The sequence below is a fragment of the Perca fluviatilis genome, chromosome 22 (genome assembly GCF_010015445.1).
Source record: "Perca fluviatilis chromosome 22, GENO_Pfluv_1.0, whole genome shotgun sequence".
NCBI classification, from domain to species: Eukaryota; Metazoa; Chordata; class Actinopteri; order Perciformes; family Percidae; genus Perca; species Perca fluviatilis.
Genome location: NC_053133.1, coordinates 28,699,207 through 28,716,122, shown reverse-complemented (window position 1 = coordinate 28,716,122; position 16,916 = coordinate 28,699,207). Strand labels below are relative to the sequence as shown.

Sequence of the window (16,916 nt, the reverse complement as noted above, 5' to 3'; positions counted from 1 at the left end):
TATCTGTTGTATGTTTATCGGGCACCCTCCGAAAAAACTTTTAGTAGCTTATTTGGGGTCGCGGCCTACATATGATCAGTGTACCTTCTGGAATTGTGTCAGTCAGTAGGAGAGCAGCAGTCAGTAGGGGAGAGTAGCAGTCAGTAGGGGAGAGTAGCAGTCAGTAGGAGAGAGTAGCAGTCAGTAGGAGAGAGTAGCAGTCAGTAGGAGAGAGTAGCAGTCAGTAGGAGAGAGCAGCAGTCAGTAGGAGAGAGTAGCAGTCAGTAGGAGAGTAGCAGTCAGTAGGAGAGAGCAGCAGTCAGTAGGAGAGAGCAGCAGTCAGTAGGAGAGAGCAGCAGTCAGTAGGGGAGAGTAGCAGTCAGTAGGAGAGAGCAGCAGTCAGTAGGAGAGAGCAGCAGTCAGTAGGAGAGAGTAGCAGTCAGTAGGGGAGAGCAGCACGTGCAGGGGAGAGTAGCAGTCAGTAGGAGAGCGGCAGTCAGTAGGAGAGAGCAGCAGTCAGTAGGTTAGATAGCAGTCACAAACTTTTCTTTACCTTTTCTTATTTTATTAAATTATTATTTGTTATTTTATATTTTTCTAGGCTTGATGAAGTATCCCAAATACTGAGTTAAAGTCCTGCATTCAACTGAAATGATCCACAGCCAGCGCTGGAACGAGTATTCAGATCCTTCATTAAAAGTACTAATGGTACACGTCTCTGTCTGAGTGATAATGACACAAACACGCTGTTGTGTGTGTGTGTGTGTGTGTGTGTGTGTGTGTGTGTGTGTGTGTGTGTGTGTGTGTGTGTGTTGTGTGAGTCTCGGCTCATTGTTGATGAAACAGCACCACCTGCTGTCCAAAGCAACAAACTACCAGCTGAAGGCTATTTTCATTTCCACATGACCAATTTGAGAGGTATTTTTTATCACAGTCCATTAGATATGTAGATACCTTATCCGTCCTCATATCACTAACATTAGATATGTAGATACCTTATCCGTCCTCATATCACTAACATCAGATATGTAGATACCTTATCCGTCCTCATATCACTAACATCAGATATGTAGATACCTTATCCGTCCTCATATCACTAACATCAGATATGTAGATACCTTATCCGTCCTCATATCACTAACATTAGATATGTAGATACCTTATCCGTCCTCATATCACTAACATTAGATATGTAGATACCTTATCCGTCCTCATATCACTAACATCAGATATGTAGATACCTTATCCGTCCTCATATCACTAACATCAGATATGTAGATACCTTATCCGTCCTCATATCACTAACATCAGATATGTAGATACCTTATCCGTCCTCATATCACTAACATCAGATATGTAGATACCTTATCCGTCCTCATATCACTAACATCAACCATCGTGGACAGGCTTTAACATCCCAGCAGATTCTTTGTGTCGACACGTTTTTGCAAATGGCAGTTTTCTTTATAACAGTAGTGGATCATACGTAGCCTAAAGCCACTGTATGCAGAGCCGTCAGAAAAGTGTGACTCGCTCTTAAAGGTTTTTAAACGTCTCTGTAGTGTTCTCTGGACACAAAAACGTGAGAGCCATTAAAAGAAATAAATGATTATACATTATAGTTCTGTTAATGATCATGGTGCTGCAGCCTCAGAATGGGATTAGTAGCCTATAGTTTATTTTTCCCCGCCCCGCAGGATTGCACTTAAATGAAATTATAGGTGTAATACAATTCTAGTTTTCACCAGTGGCCTAATATTAAAAGTTAACTGTGATTAAATATGAAATTAATACACTGTGAATGCGTACATATGTCAAATGCGCACGCATTGACTCGAGCAGCAATTTTCTCCCACACCAATTCTCTCTCTTTTGCAGCAGCAGCCGCTGTCTTGCTTTTTTAACGAAATTAATGTTCAAACTCGCTGTTTGTGCGCATGAGCATTTCCGCCGACCCGTTTGTTTATGGTTGTTGCCATGGTGAATGGTAGAATCATGGCTCTATTCATACTGCCTTTTTAGAGTGGATGTGCACGCGCGTAACCCTGAGTGAACCTACTCTGAGTTGATTGAACCAACTCAAATCAGCTGTTCTGGAACCGAAAACTCAGAGTTTCCATCTCAGGGTAAATCAACTCAGACATCAGGGTTAGACTCAGAGTTTGTTAAACCTTCTACCTGGAACGGGCCCCGGCTTCCACTAAATCAGGGTTTTCAATGCTTTTAAGGCCAGCGACCCCTCAACTGAAAGAGAGATGGATCAGGGACCCCCCTACTACATATTAATCTGTTCCTACAATAACTTTTAGGGCCGCCTAAAGCATTTATAGATACCTTTGCATAGAATACAAAGCTATTCAAATAGCCTAATAATTGTTTGCATGATTTTATAAATCATGTTTTAATGTTAACCCTTAAATGTGAAACAAATGTGAAACAGTCACTCCTTTGGGATGAACTGTATCTGTGGATGGCTACCTTAGTGACTACATTACCTATTGGCCAGTACGCCTACCATCAGTGGGGATTTATATTTGCTAATAATTTTTGAAAATCTTTAAAAAATTAACTATAATTTGGAGGCCCCCTGGATTGACTCGGAGGACCCCCTGGGGGTCCCGGACCCCCTGTTGAAGATCCCTGCACTAAAGCATTTATTACCAAATACACTGACATGAGAGGCAACAACTGAGACTGGACTTGGAGAAAAAGTCCTGATTCATTAAGTTCTAGGGCTGCAACTGACCATTATTTTATTATTCATTCATCTAAGGATTATTTTCTAGAGTGATCCATTAATCGGTTGGTATATAAGAAAATGTCCATCAGGTGAAGCCTGTAAATGTCTTGTTTTGTCTGAAACTCAAAGATATTTAGTTTACTATGATATAAACAGAGAAAAGCAGCAAATACAGAGAAAGGAGAGGAATCACCCGGGGGGAGGACGCCGGTTGTCACGTGCACAGTCCAAGCCCCCGGGAAGAGCGCCATGTCTTAAAGCCACCATGGGCTTAGCTGATAACGGTGGTACTGCACCCCATGGCCCAGAAAGACTTCTCACAGAGACTTTGCATGGCGAAAGAAATGTCTATATTTCAGTGGATAATTTTTTTGGGTTACATCAACTTACCAACCTGAACACTTAGAGGGTCCTTGTTTAAAACGTCACGTTCTGAACATTTTTAACATTCACTAGTAGCCGAATCCAGAGTTATTAAACTAGGCATGTTCTCCTGAGGTCCTGTAGCTGTAATAATGGATAGAGCTAATGGTTGTAATTCACAATGTGTTAATACATCCATGGTATTATCTTATGATACGTCCAAGGGATGTATGGATGCTGTAAAGCCTGTAACGTAGATGTAACATACGTCATTAGCGTTTCCCAAACTGGCGGGGCTATCGGCTAGTAGCTAACATCAGGGGTAGCTAGCATGGATGTATTAAGAGAACGGTAACACTATAGCTATGTGCCTACATAACGTTACTACAGACATAGTGATGACATGGCCTTGGTTCTCTCTTAAGATACATCCGAGGGCTGGATGCTGTAAAGCTTGTAACGTGGATGAGCTCTGTTCACCAAACTGCAGGCTAACCTTAGTAGCCAGCACTAGTTGCTATGGTTACTGTGTGCTTGGGGGGGGGAGGCTACAGCTAGCAGGCTAGTGTTAGCCACCCAGTCCTGTTAGCCTCCAGCTGTCTGCTAATCTATAAAAACTCTCAAATCTCTCTGAAAATAGACTTTCTTAAACTCTGGGCTCTCACATTAACGGACTACTTCAACTTGTATTAGTTTATCAAGTTAATGACCTGCAGACTGACAGGTTGGATGACGTCATCACCACAGGTATATACAGGTCATATCATTGGTAACAGCTGTGATGACGTCATCACCACTGGTATATACAGGTCATATCATTAGTAACAGCTGTGATGACGTCATCACCACTGGTATATACAGGTCATATCATTAGTAACAGCTGTGAGCTATGCTACATCTACTGTTGGACATGCCCTGTAAAGAAAGAAAGAGAGAGAGTGTTTGTGTGTCAGTGTGTGTGTGTGTGTGTGTGTGTGTGTTTGTGTGTCAGTGTGTGTGTGTGTGTCTGTGTGTGTATGTGTCAGTGTGTGTGTGTTCAGATTCAGATAACTTTATTTGTCCCCAAGGGGCAATTCAGTTTTACAGCCAGCCCGTGTGTGTGTGTGTGTGTGTGTGTCTACAGCAGTGCATTGTGGGTCTATAAGATCATCATGTGTGTAGCGTGGCTGTCCTGTGAGAACCACGTATCTCTAAAAGGTTTTCACACTCTTGTTGGTGTCAGAAAAACAGTTTTCTGCTTTGGGACGATGCATTTTCCAGCTGATCCAAGAGGCTTTTTAAAGACTTTATTTAGCTTTAAGAAGTAGGAAGGATGATTATTTGAAGGATGTGGCATTTAGAGAAAGTGATGTTGGGTTGATCCCCATTTTCATACTTTTATTACAGTGATACAGGATCTAATGATTCATATGAAATAAGAAGGTAAACATACAGAAGAAAGAACAAATATACAGAAATATAATCCAGCACTGATGAGAATGAGAATTAAACTTACTGGCAGACTTCTGAGTTCTGACATCAACCTTCAAGTTCCAGAATCTGATCAACTTTAACAGCAGTTCATCATTCAACAGCGTGGAGACCAACCCAAAGAGATCCAGAGATAGGCCCACTTAACAGGAAGAGAAGCTGAGGGCAGTTTAAATGACTGGACATCTACAGTTCTGCTGTCCTAATCTGCTGAGTCACTCTGGCTCCACAAGATCTCAATCAATCATGTCCAGCTGGAGGAGCCCAGTGGTCAACGGGACAAAAAGATATCTAAATAATCCACATCACTGGCCTGGGAAATATAAAACACTTTTTCATAAGATTGTATTAATGGTAAATACACAATGATTTGTCCAAACAACAAACTGATTTATTAATTTGATTACATTCATATCAGTTCTTCTTCATTCACTGAGAGCTTCTTCTGTCGGCCTCCTTGAGACAACTCTTCCCTATTAGCACGGGGTTAAAGGGTGTGTGTGTGTGTGTGTGTGTGTGTGTGTGTGTGTGTGTGTGTGTGTGTCTGTGTGTCTGTTTGTGTGAGTGCGTATGTGAGAGTGTGTGTGTGTGTGTGTGTGTGTGTGTGTCTGTGTGTGTGTGATTGTGTATGTGAGAGTGTGTGTGTGTGTGTTTGGTGTGGGTGTGTGTGTGTGATTGTGTATGTGAGAGTGTGTGTGTCTGTGTGTGTCTGTGTATGTGTGTGAGAGTGGGTGTGTGTCTATCTGTGTGTTTTTTGTGTGGGTGTGTGTGTGTGTGAGTGTGTGTGTGTGTGTGTGTGTGTGTGTGTGTGTGTTGAGTGTGTGTGTGTGTGTGTGTGTGTGTGTGTGTGTGTGTGTGTGTGTGTGTGTGTGTTGTGTGTGTGTGTGTGTGTGAAGCTAATCTCTTCCGCTATGACAGCGTGGTAATCACCCTTCACCTATTAACGTCTAGTTTAAATGTGAACGGTTAATTTGAGAAGAGAAGATGTTACTGTGGGTAAGGTCTCTGGTGAGGTAACGGTTGTTTCAGCGGGGGGCAGTTAAGTTTATCAGACAAACAGCTGACTGTCCTGCAGCGACGACAGTCAAGTTTACCATTGATGGTAAAATGTGAAATGTTAGCAAACGTATGCTTTCCACACTTGGCTCCACTCTGTAGTCTGACGTATTGCTGAGTCAGCTGATTCTGATGGAGACAGAGCCCCCCACTGACCCAGAGGATAATGTCGGCCAATCAACTCGCCCGACATCCTTCTTTCATGGCCACGTGCCGTTGCTAATGTGGAAGCGTGCAGAGCCTCAGTCAGTCTCTCCACTCTACCTCCCAGTAACATGGCCCAGTTAGAGGTGCTGCTGCTGCTTCAAGCTCTCGGGATCATCAGGACTCAGCTGGTCCTCCAACATCCTCCTTCTGATCACTCGGTTACCACGACGTCCATCTGATGAGAGAAGAAGACAACAGAAGAGATAAATAGGGCTGTGACTGTATGTAGTTTTCATACCGTGGTGAAGAAGTAACGTATCACAACAGTATGGTGGTTAACGGGAGTAAGCTATGAGCTAGCTGCTAGGCTAATGTATCTCTCCTTCTGTCTCCCTCTCTCTCCTTATCCCTCTCCCTCCTCTCTCTCCTCTCTCTCTCTCGCCTTCCTTTCTCTCCTTCTCCTTCTCCCTCTCTCTCCCTGTCTCTCTTTCTCTCTCTCCTTCACTATCTCCCTACCTCCCTCTATCCACTCTCTCCCCTTTCTCTCACTCTCCCTCTCTTTATCCTCTCCTCTCTCTCTCTCTCTCTCTCTCACAAACACAACAGACCTGACTGTGAATACTCCTCCGTTCAGATTAATTAACCCCATTAATTATTCTACACCCTCCAATACAGTAATGCAGGTGGTGGTTTGAGCCTTAAACTTGGTTTGTGATCCACTAATTAACACACAGAAGAAGAAGAAGTTAATTTTTCCCACATCGATCTTTCCCCCCCAGAGAAGACGGCTGGAGTCCATCTGGAGTTTAATGGTTAGTATTATGAAGTTATTATCTGTATTTATTCAGGGTTTTACTGCATAGAGAAAGTTTTGGCGCCCCCTAAAGAGGTTTTAGCCGGCGCCAAAGGAATATCACGAGCTCCAAAACGTCTGATTTTCAGCAGCCCCCTCTCATCCACAGTCACTACTGTATGCAGCTGGCTCTGATTTGACTGACATGAACGCTCCGCTGTATAGAGCTGATGGTATCTCTGTTAGCAGAGTCAGACTGTACCGGACTCTCCAGGTGACCATGCTGCTCTGGGGACCATCTATCAGTGTTACATTAAGACAGTTTCATATCCTGTCAAAATAAAAACTATCGTATGTCGCGTTAAGTCCTTTTCCCCGTGTTTTGGTACAGTTGATGTTACCACCTGATGCGAGCCATATGGGAGGATCCTACACATGAAACTCAAAGTTTTGAGGTCTTTAGCAGCGTTGACCTGACTCCCTGAATAAGCTGCAGAGACGTGGTCTCTCTCCACCTCTCTGCTGAGCCCCGTTCACCTAACAGCATCAGTTCAACTGGATTTCACACTATGATGGTTACCTTTACAATGAATCAGCGGTTCACATGGCTACTGAACTGTAGGGATGGTCTGTTACACTACTGTAGTCCTACAGGCTATTCAACATCACTGACTATTTATTTATCAATATTTCAAAATAATACATCCCATGGGCCCACCACCTGTGGGAGGAACCGCTGGGGTCGGGTGCGCTGCCACATGGGTGGCAGTGAAGGTCAGGGGCCTCGACGGACCAGAACCGGGCAGCAGACGCTGGCTCTGGGGACGTGGAACGTCACCTCTCTGTGGGGGAAGGAGCCGGAACTGGTGTGGGAGGTGGAGCGGCTACCGTTATGATCTGGTGGGGCTTACCTCTACGCACAGTCTCGGTTATGGAACCATACTCCTGGATAGGGGTTGGACTCTTTTCTTTTCTTCGAGTTGCCCAGGGTGTTGGCCGGGCGGGTGTTGTTGGGGATACCTCACAGCCCCCGGCTGAGCGCCCACGTTGGAGTTTACCCCGGTGGACGAGGGTCGCCTCCCTACGCCTGGGCGGTTGTGGGGGAAAACTCTGACTGTTGTTTGTGCATATGCACCAAACAGGAGTTCGGAGTATTCGGCCTTCTTGGAGACCTTGACTGGAGTCCTGCATGGGGCTCGCACGCACGTGGGCGATGATGGAGATACCTGGAGAGGCGTGATTGGGTGGAACGGCCTCCCTGATCTAAACCAGAGTGGTTGTTTTTTGTTGGACTTCTGTGCTAGTCATGGATTGTCTATAACAAACACCATGTTCGAACATAGGGATGCTCATAAGTGTACGTGGTACCAGAGCACCCTAGGCCAAAGGTCAATGATCGATTTTATAACCTTCTATGTTAGAGGCAGAGCTGGAGGATGATGGGGGATCATTGTCAATTTCCCAGGTGGAAGTCACTGATGTAGTCAAACAACTCCACAGTGGCAAAGCCCCTGGGATTGATGAGATCCGTCCAGAAATGCTCAAGGCTCTGGGTGTGGAGGGGCTGTCCTGGTTGACATGCCTCTTCAACATTGAGTGGAAGTCTGGGACAGTGCCAAAGGAGTGGCAGACCGGGGTGGTGGTTCCCCTTTTAAAAGGGGAGCAAGGGTGGAAAGGTGTTAGCCATATACAGGGGTATCACACTTCTCAGCCTCCCTGGTAAAAGTCTACTCCAAGGTGCTGGAAAGGAGGGTTCGGCCCGATAGCTCAACCTCAGATTGAAGAAGAACAATTGCGGATTCCGTCCTGGTCGTGGGAACAACAGACCAGCTCTTCACTCTCGCAAGGGTCCGGGAAGGGAGCCTGGGAGTATGCTCAACCGGTCTACATGTGTTTTGTGGATCTGGAAAGAGGCATGACCGGTCCCCCCGGGAGATACTGTGGGAGGTGCTGCGGGAGTATGGGGTGAGGGGGTGTCTTCTCAGGGACATCCAATCTCTGTACGACCAAAGTGAGTGAATTTGTCCGGGTTCTCGGAAGTAAGTCGGACTCCGTTTCAGGTGAGGGTTGGCCTCCGCCAGGGCCTGCCGTCACCAAACTTGTTTGTAACATTTATGTACAGGATATCGAGGCGTGGGGGTGGGGAGGAGTTGCTTTGTTGGGCTGGGGATCTCATCGCTGCTCTTTGCAGATGATGTGGTCCTGATGGCATCATCGCTCCGGCGACCTTCAGCACTCACTGGATCGGTTTGCAGCCGAGGTGAAGCGGTTGGGATGAGGATCAGCACCTCTAAATCTGAGGCCATGGTTCTCAGCAGGAAACCGATGGAGTGCCTACTCCAGGTAGGGAATGAGTCCTTACCCCAAGTGAAGGAGTTCAAGTACCTTGGGGTTTTGTTCACGAGAGGGACAATGGAGCGGGAGACTGGTCGGAGAATCGCAGCGGGGCGCGGTATTACATTCAATTGCACCGTTGTAGACAAAGAGAGCTGAGCCAGAAGGCAAAGCTCTCGATCTACCGGCCAGTTTCGTTCCTTACCCTCACCTATGGTCATGAAGGCTGGGCCATGACCGAGAAGAACGAGATCCAGGGTACAAGGCGGCTGAAATGGGTTTCCTCAGGAGGGTGGCTGGCGTCTCCCTGAAGATAGGGTGAGAAGCTCACTCATCCGTGAGGAGCTCGGAGTAGAGCCGCTGCTCTTCGGCGTCGAAAGGAGCCAGTTGAGGTGGTTCGGGCATCTGGTAAGAGGATGCCCCTGGGCGCCTCCCTAGGGAGGTGCTCCAGGCGTCCAGCTGGGAGGAGGCCTCGGGGAAGACCCAGGACTAGGTGGAGGGATTATATCTCCAACCTGGCCTGGGAACGCCTCGGGATCCCCCAGTCGGAGATGGTTAATGTTGCTCGGGAAAGGGAAGTTTGGCGTCCCCTGCTGAAGCTGCTCCCACCGCGACCCGACACCGGATAAGCAGACGAAGATGGATGGATGGATGGATATTTCAAAATAGAAAAAAACATTACACTTGTGTTGTTGTTGTTATTTTATGTGTAAGAGACACAAAACTATCCCCACTAGGTTAATTGGGTAAGTTGCAAAAATTTGAATTTTGTTCATGTTCAACAAGTTAAAAACATACAGTAACAATTAAGTTTATTTTTTTGTCTTGCATGCAAAAGGTCACAAAGAGGTGAACAGCATCTGGCTGTTAAACAGATTTATTACTTGTGGTATCTTTTGTTTCATCAAAGAGCAAGTTTATGTTGTTTTTGTTAGTTGAAAGACTACATTGTGTGCTGGGACTGCCCCGGCACCCGTATAGCCTTGAGGATGGGACTGTGGGCAGATTGTCTATTTAAGTTGTCAAAAATATTTGCAGTACAATTAATATAAGAAGTCTGCAACTCTTTCCGCGTGTGCACCCCCCACCCTGGGTTAGCTACCACAGAATATAATTCTGTGGGAAACAGTGACCCTTGTAAATTTCACCTGGAAAAAAATACTCCGTTCATCAGCTGTCAGTCAGTGATGCAGCACATCCAGTATAAAGAGCAGCAGAGACTTCAGTCCTGTTCCAGCACTTTGGTCAGCGCGAGCTGTTTTTACTTTACTTACTTACTTACTTACTTCAAACACCAAGTGGAGCGGCTGTATAGGCAGCCTGCTTCCTTTCAGCTCTCATGTTAACGTGTTGGAGTGAAGCTCATAGACCTGCAGAGACTTTGGGCATCAGGTCTGTTGACTCTGCAGATTTCTACAGAATTACACAGTGGAAATAGACTGCTGAGAGTCCTGAATGCATCATTACTGCAGAAACAGAGAGATGTTCACTGCACACTTTAATGATGATTTACTGCTGTTGGGTTCAGAGAGAACGGTCTCTGATTTGCTGACTGTTCTCTCTCTCCTCTCACAGCTTCACTGACAAGGTTGGAGGTTTACAGAAAATACTGGATCTTTGCTTTGAACTATCTGTGTTTAGTTTGATACTGCTGAAACCAGCATGGACTGACTCCAACCCTCTACTTACTCTAGAGTCTTCAGTCTACAGTCTGGACTCTCCTTCAGATCACGCAGCTGCTCCACGTCTGACTCCTTCAGGTCGTTGCCCCTTAGGTTCAGGTTTCTCAGATGGGAGGGGTTGGACTTCAGAGCTGAGACCAGAGCAGCACAGCTGATCTCTGACAAACCGCAGAGCGCCAATCTGATTAAGGAATAAATGAAGATAAAAATCTATTTATAATCCAATCAGATGTGTTGATGTTCAAATGTGTAGCTCAACATTACTATGTCCTAATCAGTGACATTTTCCCTAAAATGACTAGAGAGATTTTGTCATTGTGGAAAATCATCATGTCAGCCAATAAAGGATCAATACTATATTCATCCTCTAAACAGCTGTGTGTTCTGAAAAATCAATATCATTGATCAGACACTTGTGAAAACACTGAAATTAACAGAATCAAATAAATATTTCTACTTCAGCAAGTAAACATTAGCAATTTAAAACCATATGTGACCAATTACCAACAATAATAAACATTAATTTACTTAAACAACTAACTGGACATTTTCTACAGTTTCTTTAACAAACGCTCTAGTCTGCAGTCTGTTGTGACTGCAGACTAGATTTACTACAAGAAACTAAAATATGAACAAAAAGAACATTTATAACTTCATGTATGTAAGTCGTACATGTACATATTAGTAACATATTAGATCTATAATAGTAGCAGAGAGTCAGTGGACTGACCTCAGAGTCTCCAGTCTACAGTTTGGACTTCCCAGAAAACCACACAGCAGCTTCACTCCTGAATCCTTCAGCTCCTTGTTGTAGCCCAGGTTCAGCTCTCTCAGATGGGAGGGGTTGAACTTCAGAGCTGAGACCAGAGCAGCACAGCTGATCTCTGACAATCCGCAGTAATACAATCTGAATAAAGAATAAATTGTGTAACTTTAGAAGACAATGTTCCTGCTTGAAATCATTCAATGTTTAATAATCTTTTTAGAGCTGAAAAAGGTTTAGAAAACAGAAACACGTGAACACAACAGGATCAGGATAAAAACTGTAAAATAAAAAAATTGAAAAAGAGCTCTAATTAATATTAATGACAACATGCTGCTATAAAGACTTTGGAGTGAATTTTTTGTGTTATTCTGTTATATTAAGGTGTTAAATCTGTAGCTCACCATTACTATGCTGCAATGACATGAATTAGACGTGTTCAATAAATGCAATACATTTACAATAATTACACACAGTAAGCTGTAATATTGACAGGTTAAACAGGATCATCTTATTAAAGTTTATTATTAATCAACATGTTTCATTGTCTTGTGAATGAAGTGTAGCTTATCTTCACTAACATCCTAATGTTTCAGGTAGAGATGAGTCTCCTGAACACATCTGCTCTTTAATAAGTTCACTTACTGTACAGCTCTAGAAAACACCACTATCCTCACATGGACACCAATCATAGAAACTAATCTAACAGTTCAAATCTGACTTTCCCTACATTCATAGTCAAGTCCATTTTATTTATACAGCCTAATATCACAGATGACAGATTTAGCTCAAGAGGTTTTCCAACCTGTACAGCATCCTACTCCCTCTGTCCTTAGTAAAGGTCCTAAAAGACGTCATCATACCTGTCATCATTCATAAGGCCATGCTAACTAAGTTACAGAGATATTTAACATCCTTAGTTGAGTTCAAAGTGACAGGAAATCTTGGCTTTAAAAGTTCATCATATATCAAACTGGTGAACTAATTCAAGTCAGAGACGCTACAAAGTTCTACTTGCTCTATTTACAATAATGTTTGTGACTGATTTGTTTCACTCAGTTGTCCCATTTGGCAACCACCTGTTAAATATATATATTTTTTTAATGTATAAAAACAAATCTAAACTTTCAAAACTGGAAAATCTTATTTCAAAAGACCAGTATTCAGGCCAGTATTTCATTTGGAAGTCTCCTTAAAGTCTAAACACTACGTTCTTGCTCAACACATTATTTCAGCTGTTGTGCGACCGCTTTCCACAAGCGTGTTTGCCGTGAAAAGATACAGGCAACGCCACTTTCTGTTCACGCTAACTGTGGATGTTAAAATCCGGCTTCGGTGCCTCATTACGGTGCCTCCTAAATATCTGTGCTGCTCTCTGATGCTCCGAAACAGACGTTAGAGGGAACAGAAGCATCGCCGCATATCAACATGTTACACTTGGCAGCGAGTAACGTTAGCCTACCATTAGCTACTGTAATAACTGGATTAAACACAGTTAAAACGCTGACAGTTAAACGGTGTAAAGTGTGTCTGTATGTCACTGTAGAGGATTCCTACACCGGGACATCCAGCAGTCTGCTGATAAAGCTATGAGTTGAAAGACACAAACTAGCTCTATGGTCACGGCTGTTGTCGGAGAAACCAAACAGACGGGAATAAATGTTGCGTTTACTTAAAACTGGTAAACCTCGTGGCTGAACTCAGTAACTTAACTGTTAACAGTGTTAAGTGTAAACTGTAAATGTGATGTACAAATGGCATTTTCAAATGTTTGAATCTTATTTTCTTACTTTTAAAATTTGAGATGAGACACTAAAAACTTAATTTGGACTAGTTTTAATGTCATCAGTTCTGAAGGGGATTTCACCTGATAAATATCAGCCTTATGTCTGCAGTTTAGTGTCACCATAGTCTCTTATAGCCAGACAGCGCTGTGGAGGAAGGTCTGGCTAGTCTACACAGCATTCCTGGATGGAAGTAAAACGTGATCTGGTTTATTGGCATTTCTTTAAAGGGGTGATAGAATGATTATATAGGGTATTTCACACTTCCTTAAGGTCTCCTAATGGGGTATGTAACATTGGTTGGGCTGAAAATGGCCTGGTTGATATTTTATTGGCCCTTATGCATCCCTGTGTTTTGGCCCTATTTGTAACAAGAGCTTTTCTTCCAAATATCGTATGCTCATGAATATTTAGATGAGCTGCGCACTGATTGGTTGAGCGAATCCCCATACACACACATTAGAGACGCGACAGCAGTTCTCATATTCCGGGTGTAACTTGAGTGTACGTTGTCCAACTGGCTCGAAACTTTTCAGGATTCATAAGAGTCCAACCCTGAGGACAAATAAAGGCCGATATTTATTTAAAGTCATAGCGCCCCCTAGTGGCAACAGGAAGTAGGCCTAAAAGTCAAGGTGCTATACTTTAACGAACTCCTCCTAGAGATTTCATTCGATGGACTTCAAACTTGGTCTGTACCATCCCAACACCTTAACGATGACAAGTTATTAAAAGAAAAACTTTTCGTCAGATGGTGTGGGTGTGGTGTGGTGTGGCGGCCATTTTGAGTGTTTAGCGATGAACAAAGAAGCTGTTGACTTGAGTGTACATTGTCGTATCTGCCCGAAATTTCTCACGGTTAACAAGGGTCCAGGCCTGAGGACACCTACAGGCCAAAATTGACTTTTGGTAATAGCGCCCCCCGTTGGCAACAGGAAATGCGCCTTATATGACAAAAATCATCCGATTTACATGAAACTTATGTGTGGTCTACATGTGATACTGAGCCGCCCCCTATACGTTAACCACGCCCACTTACTTAGGCCACGCCCCCTTTCATAACATTTGAACTGTTTAAGGTATACCCTTGTGTGAGGTGTCATTGAACTCAGCAGAGAGTTCCTTCTTCATTGGTGATGGTTTGGCCCGCCCCCTATGCTTTAGCCACGCCCCCTCTTATAACTAATGACCCGTTTGATGTAGACCCTTGTGTGAGGTATCATTGAACTCAGCAGAGACTTCTTTATTCATTGCTGATGGTTTGGCCCGCCCACTTATGCTTAAGCCACGCCCCCTTTCATAACTGGTGACCCGTTTAAGGTAGAGTCTTATGTTAGGTATCAACGAACTCAGCAGAGACTTCTTTTTTCATTGGTGATGGTTTGACCCGCCCCCTATGCTTTAGCCACGCCCCTTTTCGAAGCTAATGAACCGTATGACGTAGAGTCTTGTGTGAGCTATCGTTGAACTTGGCAGGAAGTTGTCGATTTCGGCATTGTTGACGATTTGCGGCGTCTGAGTGCCGCGTGAACGCACGGTCGTAAGGAGCGGCGTCCGCTGGTAACCCTGACTCGCGCAGAGGTGCGAGGGCCCGTCCATCGCTGCTCGCAGCTTTAATTACAGTTTGAATTTCGTCACGGCACTTATATCACAGCTACCCCAAGGTATTACAAAGCTAACAGTTGTGTCCGATTTGTTTTTACGACATTTTTGTGAATGTCAGTTGTCTTGTTAGGAGGAGCAGCTAGCTAGCTATGTGTCCCATTCAATACAATGGGAAAAGCTTGCGGCTAGCTAGCTCCACTTTCGGCATAACTATAGTATATTTACAGCTTGAATTTCGCCACGGCACTTATATTACAGGTTCCCCAATGTCTTATAAAGCTAACAGTTGTGTCCAATTTCAAATTAAGGCATTTTTGTGAACGCCAGGGGTCTTGTTAGGAGGAGCAGCTAGCTATGTGTCCCATCCAATAGAATGGGGAAAGATCGCGGTTAGCTAGCTCCACTTTCGGCATAACTATAGTATATTTACAGTTTGAATTTCATCACGGCACTTATATTACAGGTTCCCCAATGTCTTCTAAAGCTAACAGTTGTGTCCGATTTCAAATGAAGGCATTTTTGTGAACGCCAGGGGTCTTGTTAGGAGGAGCAGCTAGCTATGTGTCCCATTCAATAGAATGAGGAAAGATTGCGGTTAGCTAGCTACATTTTCGGCATAACTATAGTATATTTACAGTTTGAATTTCGTCACGGCACTTATATTACAGGTTCAAATGTCTTATAAAGCTAACAGTTGTGTCCGATTTCAAATTAAGGCATTTTTGTGAACGCCAGGGGCCTTGTTAGGAGGAGCAGCTAGCTAGCTATGTGTCCCATTCAACACAATGGGGAAAGATCGCGGCTAGCTAGCTAGACTTTCGGCATAACTATTAGTGGTGCAACGGATCCGTTCGGATCAATATCTTCGGTTCAGCACACACATGATCTGCGGATTGATTTCTGAAAAAAAAAAGGTTGTGCGCATGTTCAGTCCACACGCAGCGTGGTCATGGCGAGCGGAGGAACGGAGGAGCTTGAACGCCCCGTGTCATTTAAATCCCCTGTATGGGAGCATTTTGGCTTCCCTGTCAAATATAATGACGAAGGAAAGACGTTAGTGGATAAAACCGTGACGATGTGTAGGCACTGTGGCACAAGAAAGCCATATGACAGTGGAAACACATCAAGCATGGCCACGCATTTGAAACTAAATCACCCCGGTGTTTCACTGACAGGAGTGAAAATGAAAGCTGATCAACAACCGCTTATCACCGCGGCATTTAAGCAGCCCCTTGTTGCACAATCAGACCAGGCTAAAGCCATCACAAACGCTATCGGTGTGTTTATAGGTGCAGACATGAGGCCACATTGGTTGTGCAAAACGAGGGCTTTAAACACATTCTGAAAGTGCTTGAACCACGTTACGACATCCCGTCGCGCACCCATTTCAGCGAAAAGATTGTGCCAGATCTTCATGAGCAGGATAAGAAAAAAGTTGTGGATGAACTATCCCGAGCATCCTCTGTTGCGCTCATGACAGACGGGTGGACGTCCAGGGGAATGGAGAGCTATGTGACGATAACCGCTCACTTCATCACAGCAGACTGTCACAGACAAAACAGTTGTTTTTCATTAATTATGTTAAAAAGAAGATATTATGCCTTGTGCACTTTAAGTTGATTTTATATATTTTAATTTAATAATTTAAAAGTGTTAATAAACAAAAAGACAAAACTTATGTTTATTTGTCTTGTCTTTTTTTTCTTTTTGCTGATCCGAAAAATGATCCGATCGGTGACTCTGATCTGAGAAACGATCCGAACTGTGAGTTTTTTGATCCGTTGCACCCCTAATAACTATAGTATATTTACAGTTTGAATTTCGTCACGGCATGTATATTACAGATTCCCCAAGGTCTTACAAAACTTAGCTAATACTTGTCCGATTTTGGATTTCAATTGAATACATTTTTGTGAATGTCAGAGGTCTCGTTAGGAGGAGGCTAGCTAGCTCTCATTGATGGACTCCAGCTCAACGCGGGCTCTATCAATGAGACTCGCGGGCAAGAGGCGTTTATTTTCCCGATCGTTTGTTTAAATAACTCAACACACATATCCATTATGAGATTAACTGGAACCTGTGGTAGGTAATAGATTGCGGGCGTAACAAGCTTGCTGACCGCGCTCTCAGTCACACACCGGCCATTTAACAGGAAGAGGGGAGGGAGAACAGCGAGCTTCAGGCCCTGGGGCTCTGTCGG

General features: G+C 44.0%; 1 protein-coding gene, 1 long non-coding RNA gene and 1 pseudogene across 2 annotated transcripts in view; 1 reads left to right on the top strand and 2 right to left on the bottom strand.

The window, feature by feature from the left end:
* LOC120552600 (NACHT, LRR and PYD domains-containing protein 1-like) overlaps positions 1-16,916 on the top strand; it is a 735,215-nt gene that overhangs the window by 396,171 nt on the left and 322,128 nt on the right.
* Positions 4,429-5,714, bottom strand: LOC120552607. Its single transcript, XR_005638040.1, has 2 exons — positions 5,571-5,714; positions 4,429-4,975 (listed from the first exon to the last, which is right to left on the bottom strand). It is a non-coding gene; the product is annotated as an uncharacterized LOC120552607 (long non-coding RNA).
* The window catches only part of LOC120552570, a 39,583-nt pseudogene continuing 32,922 nt past the window's right edge, over positions 10,256-16,916 (bottom strand).